The sequence below is a fragment of the Artemia sp. Qi Xiang Cuo genome, chromosome 9 (genome assembly GCF_049724085.1).
Source record: "Artemia sp. Qi Xiang Cuo chromosome 9, ASM4972408v1, whole genome shotgun sequence".
Classification (NCBI taxonomy): domain Eukaryota; kingdom Metazoa; phylum Arthropoda; class Branchiopoda; order Anostraca; family Artemiidae; genus Artemia; species Artemia sp. Qi Xiang Cuo.
In genome coordinates, this window is record NC_142802.1 from 43196086 (window position 1) to 43219108 (window position 23023).

General features: G+C 35.2%; 1 protein-coding gene across 4 annotated transcripts in view; it reads right to left on the bottom strand.

Moving 5' to 3' along the window:
* The window catches only part of mub (poly(rC)-binding protein mub), a 212067-nt gene that overhangs the window by 169347 nt on the left and 19697 nt on the right, over positions 1 to 23023 (bottom strand). For 3 of the 4 annotated variants that reach the window (XM_089094592.1, XM_089094591.1, XM_089094589.1), the window contains exon 1: positions 12311 to 12373. The exons of the other annotated variant lie outside the window; for it this stretch is intronic. The gene's annotated coding sequence lies outside the window, so the exon portion shown is untranslated. Of the gene's footprint in view, positions 1 to 12310; positions 12374 to 23023 lie in introns of those variants that run through there. 4 annotated transcript variants of the gene reach the window in all.

Sequence of the window (23023 nt, forward strand, 5' to 3'; positions counted from 1 at the left end):
ACCGTTGAAATCTACTAATCAAATGAAAGTAAAGATAATAAATCAAACCTACATAATTTATCATTTATATAAGGGGCTACTATCCCCTTTTCAACTGCCCGTTCTTTACTCCGAAGTTTGACAGTAGCGTAATTTCGTCAAAATCCTGGGAGAGGGGGGGGGGGGGCAAAGTTGGAGCCAATATCCACAAATCAAGTGAAAATGATAGTGAAAACTGAAAAATGAGCCATACAGTATATAAAGGTAAAGGTAGCAAAGTTCGAGCTGCCAGTTTCTGCAAAAACCACAAAGAAATCTATGGGGAAGTATGAAAAAGCCGTGAGACCCATAACAACCTTGCTGTTCAAAATATTACGGTCCTTCAATTACAATTCATAGTCCATTTAAACAGACATATGAACAGCTGCAATTCAAAAAAATTTGGGGGCAGGGGCAAATGATCATTAAATGATCACTAAAGAGTACTGACCCATTTCTGTAGATGCTTGAATTATGCAGGCTTATCTTAGTTATGACAATATTTTTGAAGAAACTAAATTTCAGCTGGGAGGGGGGGGGGGCAAACTGGAGTCTAAGAAGGGGGCAAACCTGAGTCTAAGAAGGGGGCAAACCGAGGTCTGTGATTTGCCCTCCTGTCCCATAGCAAATTACGCCCCTGAAGTTTGACAAGTCCTTATTTAAGAATGTAACAAAGAAAGCCAATAGGGGATTGTAGGTGTTTTATTTACCGATTGCGGTTCAAAATATTCGAACAATAGACTTTATTGTTAAAAGCAAACACAACTAAATGATCCTTAAATGATCCCTTCATTCTCGAAGCACTGCTAAAAAAAAAAAAAAACAGCAACTTTTTATTACTTTGCTTTTATGTCAAAGCATTCATTGTTCAAACAATGAGATAGGCAGACTCAAACTTCGGCGCAAAGATCGGAGATTAGAACAAAGGGGGCACTCAGCTTCGGAAATGGGGTTTATTAGAAAATTAGACTTATAAGTTTTTGTTTTGTTTTTAGTTTTTACGTGACTTTTTACCTTCATTTGAAAAAAAAAAATTATGTTTCAACTTCATATTCAGGGTTATCTTAAAAATGAAAGTGTATCACAACCTCAATGGCCTTTCACCTCTACTGATCTTCCATGTGAAGTTCTGAAATTTTAGCCTAAGAGTAAAGTTGTTGGGTCTTTACGCACCTCCCTGTACACCCTGACACCCCGTCCCCCGTACACCTTTAGTTAGTGCGAAATTATTTAATACTTGTTAAACGTATATATTACAGTATAAACAATGTATTGAGCCGTTCATTTTGCATTGATTGCACATATGTTTAGCATCAAATGCGCCACCGAGAGGTAGTGTAGCCTCTGAAACTGAGAGGTTATTTGAACAGTTTTTTGATAGCTCTAATACGATTAGCAATCTCAGAATTTTTGCTGAAAAATAATACCACTTAGGATTAAAATTGTTTTGTTTTTCGCACAAAACGGCAGAAATTGGCCCTTTCCCGCAGTACGGTGTCTCTAGTTAAATAAAAAGAACCAGAACTTGGAATTTCTATTTGAAGTCTCTTAAGACCATAAGTTCCTAGCGATTACCCAAGAAAGAAAGAAAACACGAATAGTAAACATGGATCTATGATAATCCTTCTCGTGAAAAATAGGCATTTTGTTTTTCGGTAGATAGAAGTTTAAAATCCCCGCTCTAAGGTTCTCAGACATCTTCAATTCGACTACGTAATGTTCACCAAGACCAAGCCCTTTTCCAGTGTACCCCCTCTCCCCTTATGTATAAAATTGTGCAAACCTCCGTAAACTAATAGCTAGCGATAGACAAATTCAAAAGAAATTAATTTAAATAATCAAAACCAACATTAAAAGCAGAGTTTTGATTCATGCATTGTCATCAAAATTCCCTTTGTTAGCAATATGGTTTCGATTGACGAGGGTCGCTCTGTACTTAACGTTCGTTACAATATACGGTTCGACTTTGTTTCACCAAATACCTGAAATGGACGGCTTTCAGTTAAGCTTTATGCTGTCTATACAAATTTTTTGATTTTTTTTTTCTGCAGGCTCGTAGTGTCAATGTTTGAGAGTAACACAACAATTTTGCTATCACTCAATATCTGAGATGCAACTGTACCCATCTACCGAGCTACATTTTTGAAACTTACTTTGCATTTCCTTTTTTATATATGTAATATTGAAAAATACGCAGAAAAGGTAACAAAACATTTGAAAATATCATTTTTTTTTAATTTCTTAACACGTTTAGATTATTATAAAAACCCAGACTGTAATTATGGCTCGATGAATGGACAGATCTGATACTATTGTATCCAACAATATACTATATTAGTCCAGTAAAAATAAGGCTTTGACGGTGCAGAAATACCCCTTTCAGGGAAAAGAGGGAGAAAAAAAGGGAAAGGGATTTTCGAAATTAAATTTCTGCAATATTTTCTCGATTCGAACTTTGTTTTCTATTAATTCAATTCCGCAGAGACCGAGAATGACAGCGGAATTGAAAAATTCCATCACTTAGTATCACACCTCCCCATTTTTTTTTCAATTATGTATTATATTATTATAATGCCACAAATGGTATTTTTACCCCTTCTGTCCTCGCCTGGGATGGAAATGGGGCACTAAGTGATGGAATTTTTCAATTCTGATGTCATTTTCGCTCTCCTCAGACTTGAATTAATAGGAAACGACCTTTCAATCCAGAAAATACTGCAGAAATTTAAATTCTGCACAGCCCCTTGTCCCCGTGCAAAAAAAATTATTTTTGCACGGCCAATTTGGGCTGATTTTTGCATGGCCGATTTTGGATATATTATTAAGCGATTTTTTCTAAACATTTTGGTCCCAAAAAAATCTGTTGCTCAAATGCCAAGGTTCGGATTTTTTTTTCGTAGTTTTACTGGACTATATGTATCTTGTCCTTTTGTTTTCAAGCTTCAGCTATAAGTAGGTCACAAAATATACTATTTCACTGGGAACATAAAATTAAATGAAGGCAAATCTTTTTTTATGAAAAGTAATGAGCAAAATTATACTCAAAACAAAAAAAAGTTTATACAACGGATCAAACGTAAAATGAGCAGATACTAAAATACACGTAAAAAGCCTATCATGACTTTTTTCGACTTTTTTTACTTTTATTTACATTATAAACAAAATACAAACTATTACAGGTATAGATCCCTACGCTAGGGGAAAAGGATCAGAAATTACATTGAACGAAGAAGCCAAACTTAAAAGACACAGAAGTTACAATAAGGGAAAGTGTTGCAGCCTTTAAAACTTACGTAGAGCCTAGAGTGCCATTTGTGATTTACTGAAAGATAAATAGATTACTTTAACCAAAAGTTTTATTTAGCCGATTAATTTGCTTATATAATTGAAAGGAATTGATTTAAAAGGCGGAAAATACTAAAAATGAGCGTAAAATAGTGAAACTTAAAAAAACAGTAAATTTAAATAGTAAATTTAAGATTTAAATAATAAAACCAAATTAACTGTAGTATTTATTTAGATCGATATATTTTGGGAACAAATAAATTCTGTACTGCCCCCTTCCATAGCCGTCATTTGCGCTTTACTAGAAACTAAGTACATAGCTTGAATTCAAGGTTTAATTTGGCCAACTGATTTTCTATACATTTAAAAGGAATACATTAAAATGGGGCACATGCATAACTAAAACTAAAATGATAATTAACTAAATCCCTTGAATACCGTTTTTGGTGGAAATACAACACTATTTGAGAGATAAGTTTTTGGAGTTGCGATTTAGACAGACGTACCATATTAATGATTTTTAATCATTAACACTTAACCATTCAGGACATTCCCTATATTGTCCTCCTAAGAGTGAAATGCCCACATATGCAAACTTCAGTAGGAAGGGGGATCTAGAGGGGACAATAGCCCAAAGACTCGCTTTGAGCCCCTTAACCTTACATATTGTAAAGCCTTACAAGATTCTGATTTCAGCCTGGCGGAGTCTGAGCAATTTTCTCTGAAATGTATCCATGAATGCTGTTCTTATACACCAATACACCATTTGTAGTATTTGGGGCCTTGCTTCTGGAGCTTCTGGGGCCATGCCACCCATAGTAGCATATATTTTGGAACTTTCTACCATTTTAGTTAGAATGGATATCTTAAAATCTCAGTCCGATTATATGTACAGCTGCGGGGCACCGGTGATACGTGCAACAGTACTTATGTATTAAACGTACTCTTAAATATACTGCTAAAGAAGTCAAGTTTGGTTAATGCTAATGAAATAAAATACAATAGGATGAATATATAATAGTTTAGAAAAAAATTTGGGCTATATATTTGCAAATTAGGGGGGGGGGGGGGTAAAGCAGAGCATATATTAAATACGTAACCCAACCTAACCTAGGTACCCCCCCCCCTTAAACCCCAAAATCAACAGTTTAAACATCGTTAACGCAATGAAAACCACACCTTGCATTGCATTACTCTATAGCGGTCTCTTGAATGGGCGGGTTTTTCTCGATTGGTTTCCAAAAGAGTACATTTAATACATAAGTACCCATGCAACATTGAATTGGTGTCTGATTGCCCCTTTGTTTGGTTTTAGATCTAGATTAAGACGCTAGAACGTTCTATTGACAATCGAACGAGTCTTCTATGTTTTTGCGACCATCCATGACATATTTTAAGGCCATAAAAAAAAGACAGAAAACTTGACTCTTCACAAAACGTGTATTTATGTGCACATACTTCGCCAAACAAAATTCAAAAGGGTACTTGTCCATTATTCAGAAAACACCAAGAATTTGGATTTGCAAAATCAGACAATACCCGCCCCCCCCCCTGATGTGCAAATATACAGCCCAAATTATATATATCCTACCTATCTCCCAAGCGTCTCATTAATTTCGACCCGTGTACCTGTAAATTGAATCAACTTGGGTGTTTTCTGAATAATGGACACGTACCTTCAAAAGTAATTCATTATTTCAATTAATTGTTGAAAATCATATACAAGTCAAGCCTAAAATTACACTTCAAGAAATAAGCGGGATTTTACGTTAATATATTACATGGGCGTGTCAGACTATTTTAGAGGGATCGAAGACTTAGTATATTACCTAGAACAAGAATAATACTTCATTAAATATGTAGTAAAATATTCTGATTGATAGAATTTCTTAAGATTAAAAGTGTAGCAGGTTCCAATAAAAGCAGGCCCAAAGAAAAGTTCCATCGTCCTATTATTAAACAACAAATAACGTAGAACAATACGAAATTTGTTCCGTAAGACAGTGGAATTCCAAATATTAAATGAATATTTCGACCCTATGTCCAAGGGCCATCCTCAGCATAATACATATAAACATATAAAAGAAACTTATATTAAAATATGACCATTGAAAAAGAAAAAAAAATGAGAACGGTCCTAGCATCCTAGTTAGTATTAACGAGTCCTGGTTGAACTTCGTTGAAATAAAGATTGTAGTACTGCTTGTTTGTTTTTTTTTACTTTTAATCGTCGTATTTTAACGTAAGCTTCTTTTATACTTTTATTTGTGTTATGCTGATGGCGGCCCTTGGACATAGGGTCGAAATATTCATTCAAATTTTGAAATTCCACTGTCTTACGGGGGAAAAATCCCAATTGTTCTGCTTGTTATTTGTTGTTTATGATGGAAAGGCAGTGTGGTCTTCGTCGCTATTTCCTTCCTTTTGTTGCTAAAACTTCGGCTTATACACAATGCTCTAAAGTTGGCTTCCAGTATTTTAATCTTATCAGCAGGATTATTTCAAGATCTACCAAAAACATGGAAAATAAACGTAATTTGGCTTCAGAACGGCTACCATGTAAAAAAGGAAGAAAAATTATCGAAATTTCTTTTCATTTTTGAAATAAAAGCTTATATTATTTTAAGCTTTAATGACCGACGAGGGGCTCGTATTTCAACAGTTTCTGAGCATATTTTTGTTCCTTTATACTATCCCTGGGTAATGTGCAAACCTTAAAGTAACAAATAAATGTTCCACAAAACGCTATTCTTGCTGAGAAGATGCATTATACAAAATAAATCTTTCCACAAGACCCTGGCTGTACACTTAGAATGTAAATCACCTTTTTATGACTCGTTTCAAAATAATTAAAGCAGAAAGTGGAACCAGCATACCAGGTTTATTTACTGGCAAAGAATTGTTGCAAATAGATGTACTGGTCAATGATCATAAGGGAAATTCATTTCCCTAGTGGACTAAACAAAGCCTCCCACGAGATAAACGCGGTCTAGCTTCCTCAGATCACTGTCAGATACCTACGAAATTATCTAGCATTCAAAGAAGCACAGTTCCTCGTAAATCTACCATTGTCATTCCGCAACAATAAAAAAGCAATAAAATGGCTTCAGCAAACAAACACTGTTTTATGAACTGTTTCAAAGGTAAAACCTTCAAAGAAATGCTCCTCAAATACATGCTTGAAACCCAGATTACAAGCCTAAGACGAATTAGAGCTTCAATTGTTTCGAATATTTAACCACGACATAAGAGCACACTGTTTATTGTCAGAATTTACAAAGGAAATCTGGTGTTTCAATATTTTTCAGGATATTTTATGATTTCTGAACAAGTTTCTTCTTTCGCCGCCCTGAGAATGAACTCTTCTGTCTCTTTTTCTTGTTCCCATTCTTTCAAAAACAATGTTCTTGAATTCGAGAATTGAAATTGTTGTTTCTCGCATAAACAGGTCAAACGTACACGCAAGCACAACCTTAAGTATTTCGAGCGGATCTGCTCAAGATGGCGTACCAGCAATTGCTAACAAACGGCTAAGGGTATTAAGCTGAATCTTTCACGGAATGTTGGGGTGAGGTCGAACTAAATGAAAATAAGCTGTGTATCCATATTCCCAAAAATACGTATCTGCAAAATCTCTGGAAAAACTACGGGTATTAGGGTTAACCCTATACGGCAGGTTGTTGGGGATGTTGAACTAAATCAAAAGACACTATCTGTATTTAGGTTGTCGGAAGCGCGTATTTGCAATATCTCAGGAAGGGCTAAGGGCTTTGAGTTGAAAATTCAGGGAATGTTAAGGGGAAAACTGAACTAGATTAAAAAACGCTATGTGTATACAGGATGTCAAAACGGAATATCTGAAATATTTCAGGAATGACTAGGGTGTTAATTTTAAACATTCAGAAAATGTGGAGGGCTGTATTAAATTAAATTAAAACACACTATGTACATCCAGGATGTCAAAACGGCGTATCTACAGCATCTTAGAAAAAGTTAAGGGCATTAAGTTGAAACTTTCAGGGAATATTGAACTAAATCAATAGACACTGTATGTACATCCAAGCTCTCGCAATTTCTCAGGAACAGCGAAGGGTGTTAAGTTGAAACTTTCAGAGAATGTTGATAGGGATGTCGAATTAAATAAAAATACACTATTTGCATCCAGGTTGTCAAAAGGACGTATTTGAAGAATCTCAGGAACAGCTAAGGATATTAAAGTTGAAACTTTCAGGGAATGCTGAGGGGGATGTTAAATTAAACCAAGACACCATGTGTTTCCAGATCGTCAAAAGAGCGTACCTAAAATTTCTCAGGAATGGCTAAAGATATTAAGCTGAAACTTTCATGGAATGTTGAGGGGGATGTAGAACTGAATCATAGATATGTGTGCCGAGACTCTCAAAAGGCCGTATCTGCAATATCCCAGGAACAGCTAAAGGAGCGAAGTTGAATTTTCAGGGAATATTGAGGCGGATGTTGAGCTAAATCAAAAGACAATATGTGCCCCCCGGTTGGCCTAAATGAAAATATACTAAATAAGCATTTCACGAAGCTTGTTTGGTCTCCGCCAGAAATGAATTATAAGGATTCCTGATCCAGTCAGAACTTCATGGTCGATCATTTCGCTTCAATACGATTTTTTATAACGCAGCGTAATAACAGAAGGCTTGTGGAAATGACGGTTCAATATAAAATAAAAGGGAAAAAAGAATTAAAAGGCAAATAGTAACACAAATATAAATAAAGATAAAGTCACTCATTGAGATAGGTGAGCACATGGATGAGTTAAATCTGCAATTTGTTCTAAAAATGACTTGTCTCTTTCGGCAATTGATGCAGGTGGATTGTTCATAGCACACAATCTGCTTTCTTAAGGACTTCCTGATAGTTTATTTAGGGAACGGTCCTAAATTGTACTGTGCTAGTCATTGTAAATCAGTAAGATCACAGTGTGAATTTCCTAAATACAAATCTACAAAAAAACATAAGCACATGTTTCACAGAGAGTATTTCATTTCCACCAAAGATCCTGTTTAAGAATTTAAGAGCTCGTTAGCTAAAATATCTGAGCATCTTTTGTGGTTCATTGCCTTCTAGATTTTACTTACCACCGTAGTCGGCCGCCAACCTTAGTTTTATGATGTATACATAAATATTTCCGGGTGAGGGGCAACTCCATCAGACAGCAAACACAGGAGAATAACGCTGTAATTCTAGGAGGAATTCCAAGAGTAACATTATTTAGGGAGAGGACACAGAATCCACTTCCTTCTACACGCCTACTTGATATATATTTTAATCAAGAAATATTTAATTTGTTCCAGTAAATTAATTAAAAGGATAATGTATGTCACAATAAAAGCCACAACACATTTTCCTCTAAATTTGAGATGCTCTGATAAACCCAATCAACATAAATGCTTATGTTAAAAATACTTTGAAACCGTATAAACAACAGATTTAGAACAGAAAGTGTCAAAGCGACACGGAAACAATGACAGGCGATAGACATTAAGCAAGTCTATCCGGGAAATCTAACAATTCATACAACAAAGGCGGCGAAAATGATGCTATCGGATAAGCGAAAGTAAAACCGGCTGCGTACAGGTGTGAATATTTGGCATAGTTGACAGATGCTTGCACACAAGATAAGGGTGACAGGACACTCCCTTAGCAAAGAAATCTGTTCATTCAGAAATCTGTGATCTATGATACAAACTCACTTTTTTAGGTAACAGAGATGAGAGCCCCCCTTAAACAGCAAAAGATGAACACCAGCACCCCTAAATTGTAAAGTGTGTACACCCAACGCTTTTTTAATAAGAAAAAAGGAATAAACTATTCCAAGGTATAACTGAGGATGAAATGTATGTCCATCAGCCACTCGTAGCATTAAACTGTTGTCATTTGTCGAGGTTTCAGTTGCCGGGCCTTTTTTCGTAGGAACAGGTAGCAAGTCTGTCGCTAAACCTTGCGGTATCTGGGATGGAACCCCAGGTCCGTATTTCCAAGCAGAGATCACAGGATAAAATCATTAGAACAATAATAGTTGGGTGATATAATTACTGCAGAGTAGCCTGATATCACATCCTTCAATTTAGAAGGAGAGTCTCGTCACCACCATAATGCGGAAAACATAATAATTACATTTTTTGAAAATCGATAAAATACTTGTAATGACCAAATGATCATTTGTTTTATTAAGGTGAGTTTTCAGTAAAGCTCAAACTCACTTCATTGGCGAAAGGGAAAGGGCAAGGAAACTTCTACTAAGGGTAATTTCTACCAATTTTAAACAAAAAAAAATATTCGTTATAAGTTCGTTTAAGTTTCTCATGTAAATATAATACAAACATTCAAATGCTTATATATAGGCCTAGTTTTTGCCCTCGCTTATAGGGCGGAGATGAAGGTAATCATCAACTTTCCAAGACTGAATGGCCATTTTCACTTTCTAAAAAACAGGGAATTCTTCCAACACAATTATTTCTTTTATCTAAATATTTTATCTATATATTTAGAAGATATATTAGGGAATGGTGTACAATAAAAGTACATTTAAATCTAATCTCCCATATAATCCTCTTAACTGACGATCAGTTTGCACTTTCTAGAAAAATGTACTTTCTAAAACAAATTCCTGCGAAACATCTGAATTTCAGATGCCAGGTGAGGCGATAAACGCCTGATCCTTCTGCAAGTACAAGTAAATCTCACGTGAAATATTTTTCACGTTCTGAAATACTTTCCTTTTTGTACATATTTGGGTTAAATGGCTTATCGTCCTCGAAATATGGATCCCCTCTCCCTGAAAGGATTTCCTGAATTTACGTGGCTGGGTGATGTTATTACATAGTTTGTTTTTTGGTCAACCAATCCAGCAGTAAATCTCTAAGATTATTGTGCCGTGCTTATAAAACCAAGTAATTTGATACCTATTCAGCCAGAGCAGCACTTACTCTTAATAACAGAGAAGAGCATGGAGGTGGTATGTGTAGCTAAGTTTAGGAGCCAAGAAGATTGGAAATCTACACATCAAGAATTCTTTCAAGATCAAACAATTCCCTTATTTGGCCGATGAAAAGAGCATCAAACCAGCCTCCTAGCCCCATCGACCCCAGAAATGGTACTCTAAAGCAGTATTTACCTGCACAGGCCTGGTAGAGTGTAAGTCAAATGAACTAATGACAAGATGAATCAGCGGACTCTAACATGCCTGACTTATTCGCCGTCTATATAGATGCTGAACCCTTGTTGTCGAAGCCCATAGTTCCATTGTTTAGGAAGTAACAAGGCACAGTCATATACGCCAGATCAGGATTTAGCACAATGCCTAGTTGACTTGTTGAACTTGTATTAATATAAAAGAATTTCTTTTTGAGAAGCTCTATATTTTTTTAGTCAGAGGAAGTCTCATAAATTCTGACATGGCAAAATTGCCGTTGTTCGCGCCATATGGCATTTAGTCCTAACGCTGTCAGTCTGAGATTATAAAAGTACATAAAAAAAACCTAATTTGAATTAATACATAATGATCACCATAGAGCCACCTAGCGATCCACCAGCACTGGTGAGACAGAGGGAAAAAAGACACGCTATTTACTAATAAAAAAAGGAAAAACAAGTTATTTTCAAACGATAGAAAAGATCGACTTTAACGTTTAAATGAACAGAAGCTGTTCTAAATATATAAGAGGAGGCCTGCCAACCTCTCAGTCTCCATGTTTTTACGCTGAAGTTTGATTAGTTTCCCAAAAGCACCTTAGAACACAGCTATTTTACAAATTGTCTTTCAAAACATTTAGACTGAAAATTGTATTATTTTCATTCGAATTGTATTATTTTCATTCAAATTGTATGGACCATTAAGGCATCGAGAAAAAAAAAGAAGTTAAATGTTAGCATAAAGTTTAGCAGGCTTGAGGGAATTTGGCTTACTTCATTTTAACCAGGAAAGGCATACGTTACTATATAAAAGCGAAATCTATATTCTGCTTATGACTATAAAATCATTTTCAATGCTGAAACGAGTCCTGTTGAAATGTACAGTTACTATACGCAAAGGGCGACTTGCTAAACACAAATATTATTTCTAAATTTCCTTCATTGTTTGTTTTATGGACTTAATGAGATTGGAACTATACCCTCAATTTGTTGGTGGCTTTTTGCCTGTGTCTGATATTACTTATTGTAAGGAGATAGAGACAGTTTGGCCCACGGCAATGAAAATAGATGTTTGAAGTAAGTCGATTGGAATCAAAAGTGAAATTCACAATTTTGATGAGAACTACGTGAGAATGGTCGGCAATTTGCTTTCAACATAAAATATTCAGAGCTCCTATTCACCTAAAATTAACATATACAAGGCTTTTTTGGGTAGGTTAGGGGTTGATTTGAGTTATTCCACAGCTTTTATTGTAGGAGATTTGATAAAATAAAAGATTTCTGGAATAATACATTCCTTGAGCCGACGTTATCATCAGGCAACTTTGTAATGTTGAATTGAAAATGCGGTATCCAAAATACGCATGGTCCAAATTATTTCTCACACTGAACGAATTTGAAAAAATAGAAGAAAACCTTTATAACAGAAGAAAATTCAATTAAAGAAAAAAAATATATATTTTCTTTTTTTTAAATATGGCCTACGCACACAAGATACGTTCCAAAAATAATGTTTCAACTTTATTGCCCAAAAGTATAAGAGTTTGATATCGACTAAATTATCGGCACCCTCATTTAAAGATACCTACAAAAATATCAGCGAAATAAGATAAAAGGTTATTCCTGAAACCTCTCAAATAAAGATACGAAACTCGATCAATCTTGGGTTATTTAGGCTTTGAAATCAAATGATTGCAAAATACATAGGAACCCAGTCTTCTTTTGGAGATTTGCTCGAAACTTGAAAGCGAAAAGTGTGAATTCTAATTTCCCCAAATGTATCGGTTTCACATTTTTTTTAAATTCCATATTTAAGTAGTCCGTCCCAAGCAATAACTCCTACCTTTAAAAATAATCCAAATGACACCTTAGATATCTCAAAACCAATTGCTCATTATAACCAGGACAAAAGAACTGAGGACAGAAATTCCCAAGAAGCCTTAGAACGGAGACACTTCCCCCAGTTACCGAGTTTGCGCCCAAATTATGAGAGTGGGACAGACAAGAGAAGCCAAAATTAACGTCCCTTGACGTATTGAAAGTAGCGATAATCACTTTTGAAAACAATTAAAGATAAAAATTTGCGATAATATTTACACATTACAACTTTTCATATTTCATACAAATAATAAGTAAAGAAGATAATCACGTCAATGTCGCTAAATATTGTTGTTGCTGAGAAAGCAATTCATTGCCAACATTCAGAAAGTGATTTGCATTTCCGACTTGTGTCTTGGGTTCAAAAATATTATTTCATGAATGGCTAAGACAACGATGTTTGAGTTAGAAGGGACTTCAATTGTCTTCGTTTAAAACTATTTTAAGGTCTTAAATGGAAACCGTATCAATAATAACTTGAATAAATTCATTGAGCAATTAAACTCATAAAAAAAAAGTATTTCGATAAAATAAGTCAATTATTGACTACCAAGGCAAACAAAATAGATAAGAAAAAGAAGACAGAATAATAGACAAAAAATTAACACACAAAAAACAGACTACTAAATATACCATCTTGGCAAGAGCGGATCCAGGGTTTTTGTTCGGGGGGGGGGGGGTTTAACTAATTTTCGACTCGGTTTTCGACTAATTTTTACCAAGGTTTTACTAATTTTCGACTCGGTCAAAAATTTCGGGGGAGGGGGGGGGGTTCAAAACGGGTAACCCCCCCCCCCTGGATACGGCCTTGCATCTTAGTGCTAAATTGGATTAAAAAAAAAATAAACAGTAAAACACTGAATTCGCAAAACAAAATTCATAACAAATAATAGACATCTCGGTTATGCCATTTAATACTTAAATCCCAAGCAGAAGCTGAATTCAATATTTTCAACTTCGGGGACAGTTTCGAAGTAAACAAAAAAAAAGAGAGAAGCCAAAGTTTGAAGTCAGAGTTTTCTTAATGAGTAATATTCTTTCCCGTTCAACCAAAAAAGACAGAATTAGCAAAATTCGAACACTTGGTTGGATATTTTTTTTTTAATATTGAGATATTTTTCTTATTTTTTACCACCATGGATTACATTAAATCGCTACTTTAATGGCTTTATTTATATCACTTCCTGACTTTCTCTTTCTTTTTTTCTACAGCTTTGCTTTTCTTTTTCTTTCTCCATTTTCTACAGTTTTGCTTCTATTTATAGTTTACGATAGTCTTGCTTTTTAGCTTATGTAAAACGTTAAATAAGAAACAACCCCAAACTTGAATCACACATTATACGTCGGAGTAGTAAACACCCTCAAATTCTCTCTCGTTATGTAGTAAGTAGCTCTTGTAGTAGTAGTAGTTGTTGTAGATCTTAAAAACGCGACTAAATTCCAATTTAGAGAAGTGAATCCAAAAAAAAAAGGGAGATGGTTGGATGCGTCAAATCTTCAAAACTAGTCAAAGAGCCTCTCCGACGAAAGACATAAAAAAAAAAAAAAACTAGCATACTCTTTTAGATAAGACATAAAAGAGGGTATACTTGCTAAAAATTGAATTTGTAACCTTTTAATTAAACCTCCTGATTGTATGCAATCTCATTAATGAAAAATGCTCGCTTGCGTTTTGGCATCGGACCCCCGCTGTATTATATCACATGATTGTTTTCACGATGGCGATTGGCAGGGAAGTAACCACATTTACCAACTATACCAAGTATACGATATACAGACCTACCCGTAATCTGTATTTGCCTTTATTACTTCTTCAGTAAGGGATAAAGGGATAAATCTTATGAAGATGTAATCGTACTGAAGATTACATCTTCAGTAAAGGGATAAAGGACTATAATTTCACTAGACGAATAAGCAAAACATACTTTTCAATCACAAAAGAGTAAATTCAAGTGTTAAACATAAAGCATATTGGCATTCCTACATACGAAGGCAAAAATTTTTAATTAAACTTATTACGAGTTTCAGAAACCATCATCATCATTAACAACGAAAAAGAAGAGGAAACGAGGAAAGGAGGATCGAATGTCGCTGGATAAAAGAAAGAAAAGAAAAATAATTTAAAATATGCATTAGAAAAGAATTTTGTATATTTTCAATATTATAGTCGATTTGTGATTTAAAAAAAAGAGTTTCAGAAACTCATCTCCCGGATATCAGTAAATTGGGTGATGTAGAATTTATTTATTCCCAGTAGGAATGACTGGGTACATAGGCAGGTAGTAGGGGCTCATGACAAACAAGGAAATGTCTAAGTGTTGCTTAGGTTGGGGGGGGGGGTATCAATAGAAGAATTCTAGTTGTTCATTTTATGACCAAAAACAGCAAGGTATCAGTCGTATTGGTATATGCCCAAGTAGAATCGACTGACGAGGACAGTAGTGACTCAAATAAGTTGTTCATACAAGTAAAAGAAAAATAGACAAGATCCCAGGTAGGAATAGGTTATTTCTATTAGGGAACTTGACGCTGAGGTTGGAACAAATAGAGGTCAATGGTACCCCAGCTTAGGTAAATTTGGCGTAGGGAAGGAAAACAACAATGGTAATATATCACTAAATTTTGTAGGTGTAATAATCTAGTTGCAACAAAACATTATTTTGTCTCAAAATGACCCGCAAGTTAACATGGTATTCTCGTGATGGTAATGACAGCCAGACTTATTAAATATGTTATTATAAATCGATAATTGACGGGATCGGTACAGGACTCTAGGGTACATATGAATGCTGTTACTGATGTTAAAAGTGAATAATATCATTTTTTTTTATATCAGTAACAGCATCTATTCATTACAGCACAGCAGTCGCATATGTCCTAACGATATCCATTACAAGTCAATTGCGCTTAATATAATGCCAATAAGAAATTTCAATTAAAACATTCTGGAGATCAGGTATAAAAATTTCCCTTAAAAAAAAAAAGTAAAAACCACACTCCTTTCTTTTTAGTTTTAAACTTTCTTAAAAAATAAAAAGAAATGGCATGCGTTTCCATTAATATGTGTGTAAAAATAGTTTTTAACTTCAGGACAGAAAATATACTTAAGACCATAGAAGGAAAAAATTATCTTAAAATTTCTATGGAATTTGGAACACTTATTATATAGTATTCTCAATTAATTGCCTTGCGAAACAATTACAGCAGATGAGAAATCGAAAACCCTCAAAATCAGTGAAACGCAAGAAGTTATGAAATAGATGCCGTTGCCTGAACAAAGCCTATGTATCAAAATTTAGTAACAAAAGGCATAGAAATAACGGCCTTAAAAACTGTCTTACTGTAAACACCCAGAAGATAGGTAGACAAACCGGCCAGCTCCCCCCCCCCCTTCCCCATCTCCCTTGCAATCCTAAACAACCAACAACTAGGAAAAAAGAGCTATAAGCAAATTTTGCTACTTTTGTGATACTTTGTTCAATAGTTTTTAAATCCTTGCCTGGAAAATTTGTACAGGCTTGCCCCCCCCCACCCTATTTTAAAAAATTATGGAAGCAGCCACATATCTTACTCCTTTTTAACAGTCATAAAGAACTTATAATGACTATCGTTGCTTATAGCACCTACTGCTACTTGCGTTGTGCTACCAAACGGTAGTATGGTCTCTAGAACTAGGAGTTTATACTAAACAGATGTTAGATGGTTCTAAACTAATTGAATATCTCAAGAGTTTTCGGTCGATAACATGTTGGTCATATTCATCACTGCGCTGCAGCACAACTCTTAATAGTCCTGAATGAGCCCTGTTTTGATATTCTATGACCTATTATCCGATATAATTACTCATAGGGGAAAAATAGCGAAATATGAAAATAAACACGCACCTGTGACCGTTCTTTTTGTGGAAGTACGAAACTTTGGATTTTTGTAGATAGGGTCTCGAAGCTTCTGCTCAAGAATTGTTAGGTGTCAAATGGTAGCCTACGGTGTAATTTTTATCCAAAATTGATTTTTTTATGATGGACTTTTCTATCTAAAAAAAAACTATGCACATTTCTTAAGGCTAATAACTTTTAATTGTAAATTTACGCTTCAAGAATTTTACATACATGGGATCAGCACAAAAAGTAGATTATTTTGATCCAATATACTTCCGCTTTAGAGTTCTGATTACTATCTGGTTATACCGATATTTACTCGCCGTTCACACCATGATCGTTTTGAAATAAGCGTTATATACCTAGCGAATAGTGCAGCATATTAGCTTCAGTGGACCCCAGACATCAGATGGCTATAGGTCAATGCCACATTGATAAAATTAGCCAAGACAATAGTGATGCGACATTTTGAAGAAGCTATAAATAAAATCTAATATAGAGTGCATTGATAGATCAAGGCTTTACGCAAGGAAATTGTAACAATACTTCATTCTTACAAGAAGACCATGTGAGCCAGTTTTTCCAACCAGTACAAATAAAACCATCCTTTACTCTTTTTTTACCCTGTTTTTAGACAGTAATTGATTTGGGTCTTATTTTATTCTGATATCACAATGCGTATCAAAATGTCAAAGATAATGAAAGAAAAACAAAGTTCTATATAAACGAATAGAGGTCTTCACATCGAGACTCAAAATTTAAACAAGACAGACATCAAGGGAACGAGTGAAGACAGAGTTTGAGATAATAAATAATTTTCTGTTTTTTTTGTTCAAATACATTGTCTTTTAAAACAGCCATAACCACTCAAGGACAAATACAGTTAAAACACATGGGTGTACAGGTCGGGGGGGGGGGGGGAGTAGGGCTTCGAAAATTTCCAGGGGAAATATGGTGGAAAAAACGTCGTAGTATTCCAAATATCAGAAATTGGTGCATTATTTGAACATTCTTTGTCTTTTGAGGGAGGGGGACTGAAGTAAAAAAAAAAAAACAAAAGGTAAAACAATCAATCTAAGACGGTGAATATTTTGAAACCTTAAATGAATATTTCGGCTCTATATCGAAGGGCTCAGCAAAGAACATCATAGGCAGCGCAATGGCGCTGTCTAAATAAAGAGTGAAGTGGGCACGATTTATTCCTTTTTTTACCACGGCATTTCAACTTGAAGGAATTGTCATAAAAACTTCGGAAGGGGCTCATTCGATTGGAATTTCGATGTTCTAGTGCTCTTCATAAAATCCAGAGGTGATTGGAGGACAACTAGCCCCCCCCCCTCCTACAAATCTTTTCCTCCAAAGACATTCAATCAAAATTTTGAGATAGCAATATTGTTTAGTGTAGTTGAAAGGTCTCACACTATGTCCCTAGGGATAGCAACCCCCCTCCCAACAGTCCTTGGGACATGGACAGTTAGTTTGTTTACATATAGAATTTATCATCAGGAAATGAGGGCATCCTTGACCTGTGGTGTTCAAAAAGGCCGAGTGCATTCGGATGAAGCTTTCAGAGAATATTGAGGGGAGTATTGAACTAAATCAAAACAAACTATATGCATGTAGGTAAAAAAAAGGGCACATTTCAGGAATGATTTAGGGTATTAAGTTGGAACTGTCAGAGGATGACAAAAAGGATTTAAAAAGAATTCAAAAAGGCATATACTATTAAAAATAGTTGAAAATGTTTGTCCAATATATAAAAAGTAAGCCAAAATATGCATTCTTATAGAGAAAAACCGGAAAGATTTAAAATATTATTTTCTTTACCAATGAACAAGACTGTGTCAATAAAAAACGAACAGAAATCAAATTTTGGAAAACTTTTTCCAAAAAAGAAGTTTTACAAAAAAAGTAGAGCTACATTAAACCGAAGGTGAGCAGAAATAAAGTCAAATAATCCTTCAGGCATAAACTCAGAGCGAACAGAAAACACGAGGAACTGGACTGATGCCCCTTATACCTTCTAAAGACCAGATCATAATTTGTACTTTACTGAATATAAAACCCATTTTAAATGTTTTCTCTTTTTTATCTTTAATAAATCCAATACTATTAAGACTTTCAGGAATAAATACCAGCATATGTATTAAACAGTCAATCCACATTCATTATTTTTTCAGTAATCGTGGTTATGATTGTGATAACAGAAACAGACAACTCAAAGTAAGGATTGTTTTCAGTAAAATACAAATTAATTTCTGACCTTAAGAAGGTACGGGAGAAATCAGCCCAACTCCTTTTAGTTTCTGCTCGGTTTGAGCTTGACTCGATTATTTATTGTAGTATCTGTTTGTTTTGGGTTTCATGTATTTATTGGTATTGATTTAGGGCAGTTTTACGCTTGAAGAATTATTTGATTTTGTTTTTCCTTACCTTTGGTTTAATGTAGCTCTTTACTTTTCTTTGCAAAAGGTCTTTTGCGGAATCGGTTTTTTAATTAATATATAAATAAAATAAGACTTACAATAAAATGCTTTATTTAAAATAGAAGATTTCGTGATCGGTGACTGAAGCTCTCCCCCTTGCAATAAAAACCTAATTTTAATAGGAATTTAGTATAAAAACCTAATCGAACTTAGTTTAATAAGAGAAAAAGCATTCAGCGTGATTGTTAGTATTTTTCGTTTTTTTTCTTGAAAATGAAGCAATTAGAAAATTAGAAATGACCAATTAGAAAATTAATACCGTATATAGTAGGATATTTATTTCAAATCCCCTCGAAACATTTTTTATGTGAAACAAGACGTCTTAAATTCCACTTTTGAACTTGAGTTACTTTCAAAAGCATAACCATATAACCTTTTAATTTAGAGTTATCGACACCAATGTTCATCAGAGAAAGCAAAACAGGCAATAACAATAATGGCAATAAGAAAAACGCCAAATTACTGGAACGCTGTCAAGGGCACCAGCGGAAAATTTTCGGGGGGGGGGGGCCGACGCCAGAATAGCAGTGGTGGTTGAGGGCCAGGGAATTTTATTTTTGAGTAACAGAAGTTATTCCGTATATGAAAGGGGCTGTCCCCACCTCAACGCCCCGCTCTTTACGCTAAAGTTTTTTATTGTTACAAAATGTAGAGTTGTCAGACAGAGTCAAACTTAAGCGGAAAGAGCGAGGCGTTGAAGAGGGGACAGCCCCTTTCATATACGGAGTAATTCCTGTTTGTTTTAAGTTTGATGTTGCTCCTTACTTTCAGTTAGAAAAACTTGTTTATTATTATTATTTAATATTGATAAGGATCGCTATTTACTTACCATTCATTACTATGAAGAATTTAAATTTTTTTTTTTTTTTTTTTTTTTTTTTTTTTTTTTTTTTTTTTTTTACTCCAACCAGATCTTATAGAAAGATGTTTGTGGAAAACTTTAAAAGGGTCACTCTGTCACAAGCTAGAACTTATATTGTCCCTATTAAGGGCCAAAACCTATTGGCAGGCAGCCAATCATGGGGCAAGAAGTATTTTTCCATGGTTTTCCCTATTCTGCTCTCTTTTCTTTGGTTTCCACATAATTTACTTTCTAGTTCCAAATCTCAAGGAGGGGGGGGGCATTCCCCTCCCCTTGCCAGCACCCATAAACGCTGTTATTATGACGAACAAATTTAACTCAAACAGCAGGGGATACTGGTAAGAGGGGAAACGGGTCCTAGTGTCGAAAAACAAATTGTTAACGCCTTCTAGCATTTGATGTTTTTTTAGAACGTCGCAATTCTTTTTTCAGAAATTGAAATGGGACACTTATTGGACGTTGATACTTTCAAAACACTTATTGAGCGGATAATGATAATCCCCTGATCTACAAATTTTCCCTAAAATGGTTTCGGAGTTCATCCCAAAACAAAGTTTCTAGGCATATTAGGTTCCCTAAATAGTTAATTACCCGATAATGCTGAAGGCTTGTCCTTTCAAGCACTAAAATACAGAGGAAGACGAAAAGTCCGAATTCTTCCGCCAGTACCAACTTTAAGTCAACTAGCCTACTTAAATTAACAAGATTGTCCCAAGCTAACCAAGGCCTACTTTGAGCAATGAATTTTGAGCTAAAGTGAATTCTTGAAAACAAATTCTGACTGATTAATATTAAAAAGCGATTACTTATAGAAATAATTAATACTTAATAGTGTTGTGGCATGGTTACCAAAAATTTTTTCCTTAACTTGTCTGATTTCCTCGACTCGTGAAAAAAAATTAAAGTTTTCTCCATTTCAAAAGCCTACTAAAAGTGTCATTAAAAGCTACAGATGAGGTGACGCATATGTTGGACCACATCTTCATTACACCTTTTTCTGACGAAGTCAGCCTAGTGTCGTATAAGTGAAAAAAACCTTTTGATTACCAGATCTAACTTTTGATTAAAAAAAAGCTATTTCAAGTGGGTCTAATTTGTCTTTTGAGCCTTAAAAGCCTGTTAAAAACCCGAGCTGCCAAAAAGGTAAAAAACACTCAGCCAACTTGACCTGAAAAAGCCATGATGAAGGCTTGGCCAATATATGCATTAAGAACAGCAGTAAAGATCAACCCCCCCCCCCCCCTCAATACCAGAAAAAATCCCCCCTGAAAACGTCTGTATACTTCCCAATAACCAATACTATAGGCCTATGTAGGCTAAACATTGGGTAAAGTTCGTAACTTTCCGCCCTTCCCCCGGGGACTGTGGGGGATTACGTCATCCTAAAAGACATAGTAATTATATTTTCGACCATGCTGAACAAAATTGCTATCTCAAATTTTTTATTGGGTGACTTTGAAAAAAATGAACGTGGGAGGGGGCCTAGTTGCGCTCCATTTTTTTGGTCACTTAAAAAGGGAACTAGAACTTTTAATTTCCGTTCAAATAAGCCCTCCCACGATATACTAGGATCACTGGGTCGGTACGATCACCCCTGAAAAAAAAAAAAAAAAAAGCAAATAAACACGCATCCGTGATACTTCTTCGGACAAAAAATCCAAAATTCCATGTTATTGCAGATAAGAGCTTGAAAACCTCTATCGCAGGGTTCTTTAATACGCTGAACCAGATAGTTTGATTTTCATTAAGATTCTATATCTTTTAGGGGGTGTTTCCCCCTTTTTTCGAAAATCTGGCAAATTTTCTCAGGCGCGTAACTTTTGATGGGTGGGACTAAACTTAATGAAGCTTATATATTTGAAATCAGCATCTGATTCTTTTGATGTCTCTATTGGTTTCAAAATTCCATTTTTTAGAGTTTTGGTTACTATTGAGCCGGGTCGCTCCTTACTTACAGTTCGTTACGACGAACTGTTTGACTCCATTAGTTACAAAAATCATTAGGTACTGTTTAGGCTAGTCATGTCAAAGATCAACACAAATGAAATGGCAGTCATAAATGTCACCAACTAGCCATCATCTAAACAATCAATAAAAGTCGATTTCTCACCGGCTTCTGTAGGAACCTCGTCCATTGGGAGCCATTTCTTGCGAGTATTATGGAGAACTGGCCGGATGTTTCCTGAATGCGCAAAGCCTGAAGACTGGTGCACAAGTTGCTTTGTATGCATCAAAGCACTGACAGTCGAAACGTCCAGGAAATTCCTGTGACAATATCTGCCCGACTTGTATAAACGCCTTTCTGCACTTGCACTAGAGTAAGGTAGGGCACAAAGATTAAATATAAACCTAGACAGTCCATGAAATCTAGGTTTCCTTTTGGAATATTTGATCTGAAACACGCCATTCTAAAACACTGAGAGTGAGATGCTTTCAGACTCTAAGAAACACTTTTTGTTCATCTCAAAACCATATTCTGTCATCATCTTTAACTGATTCTCTACCTTGTTAGGGCTCTTTTCCAATTCAGTCTGACTTACTTCAACATCTAAACCAAACCGCACCAATAAAGGGTATAGTGTCAAGCTTGCCAACTAATACCAGTTCTGAGTTCAGACACATCAGCGACTTCAGGGTTGGGTTCCAACAGCAGAGTAATATTTTTCTTCCCCTTGTTTTATTTCAGCCGCTGTGTTAATTGTAAAAAAAGAAACAATTCTGACAGAGAATAGCTTCTTTATTAATTTTACAGTTAAAATTATTTCTCATAAAGCTCAAATACTGGAATCACTACAGTTTGAAGTACTCTAATGATTCGATTGCATTCAACCTAGCCTTGCATAAATAGAGGATATGTCTAAAAAGCATGTAAAATTAGATGAAGGATAGAAAAATAATCCGGGTTACATTCCTGTTCTCTTTCTAGATGTTTAAAACAATTTTTTCCATAGCTCATAAAAAGTGACTGAGAGGAGGTAATCACTTAGCCAGCTCATTTGCCACCCTAAGCTTGGCAGAGATAACTCACAGTCAATCATTCATATTCCTTTATAGAGGATGCTTTCCAGCAGTCAAATATCATTAATGGATACGAATTATTAGTTATTGCCTTCATTCTAAAATGGCGGATTACGACAAACGTAACCATTTAGAAGTTCATAAATTGCAAAACTGCCTAGCACTGTAATCCCTTCTGCGGTTGCAATAAGAAGACTGAACTAAATTTTGTGCCATCTTGCGTTATTTGGAACAAACATAATGGCAAATGATCAATCATAATTAATGACAATTAGATTGTGGAGCACACCCATAAGGCCATAATATTTGGTTGCTGAAGCAAGGGCACACAATCTTACGATACTTAAGGTTCCATTCCAGGTTGTCAAAAAAGTTAGTTCGAAGTAACTACAATATAGATTAACTTTTTAGCTGGAATTATTGAAGTAACAGTT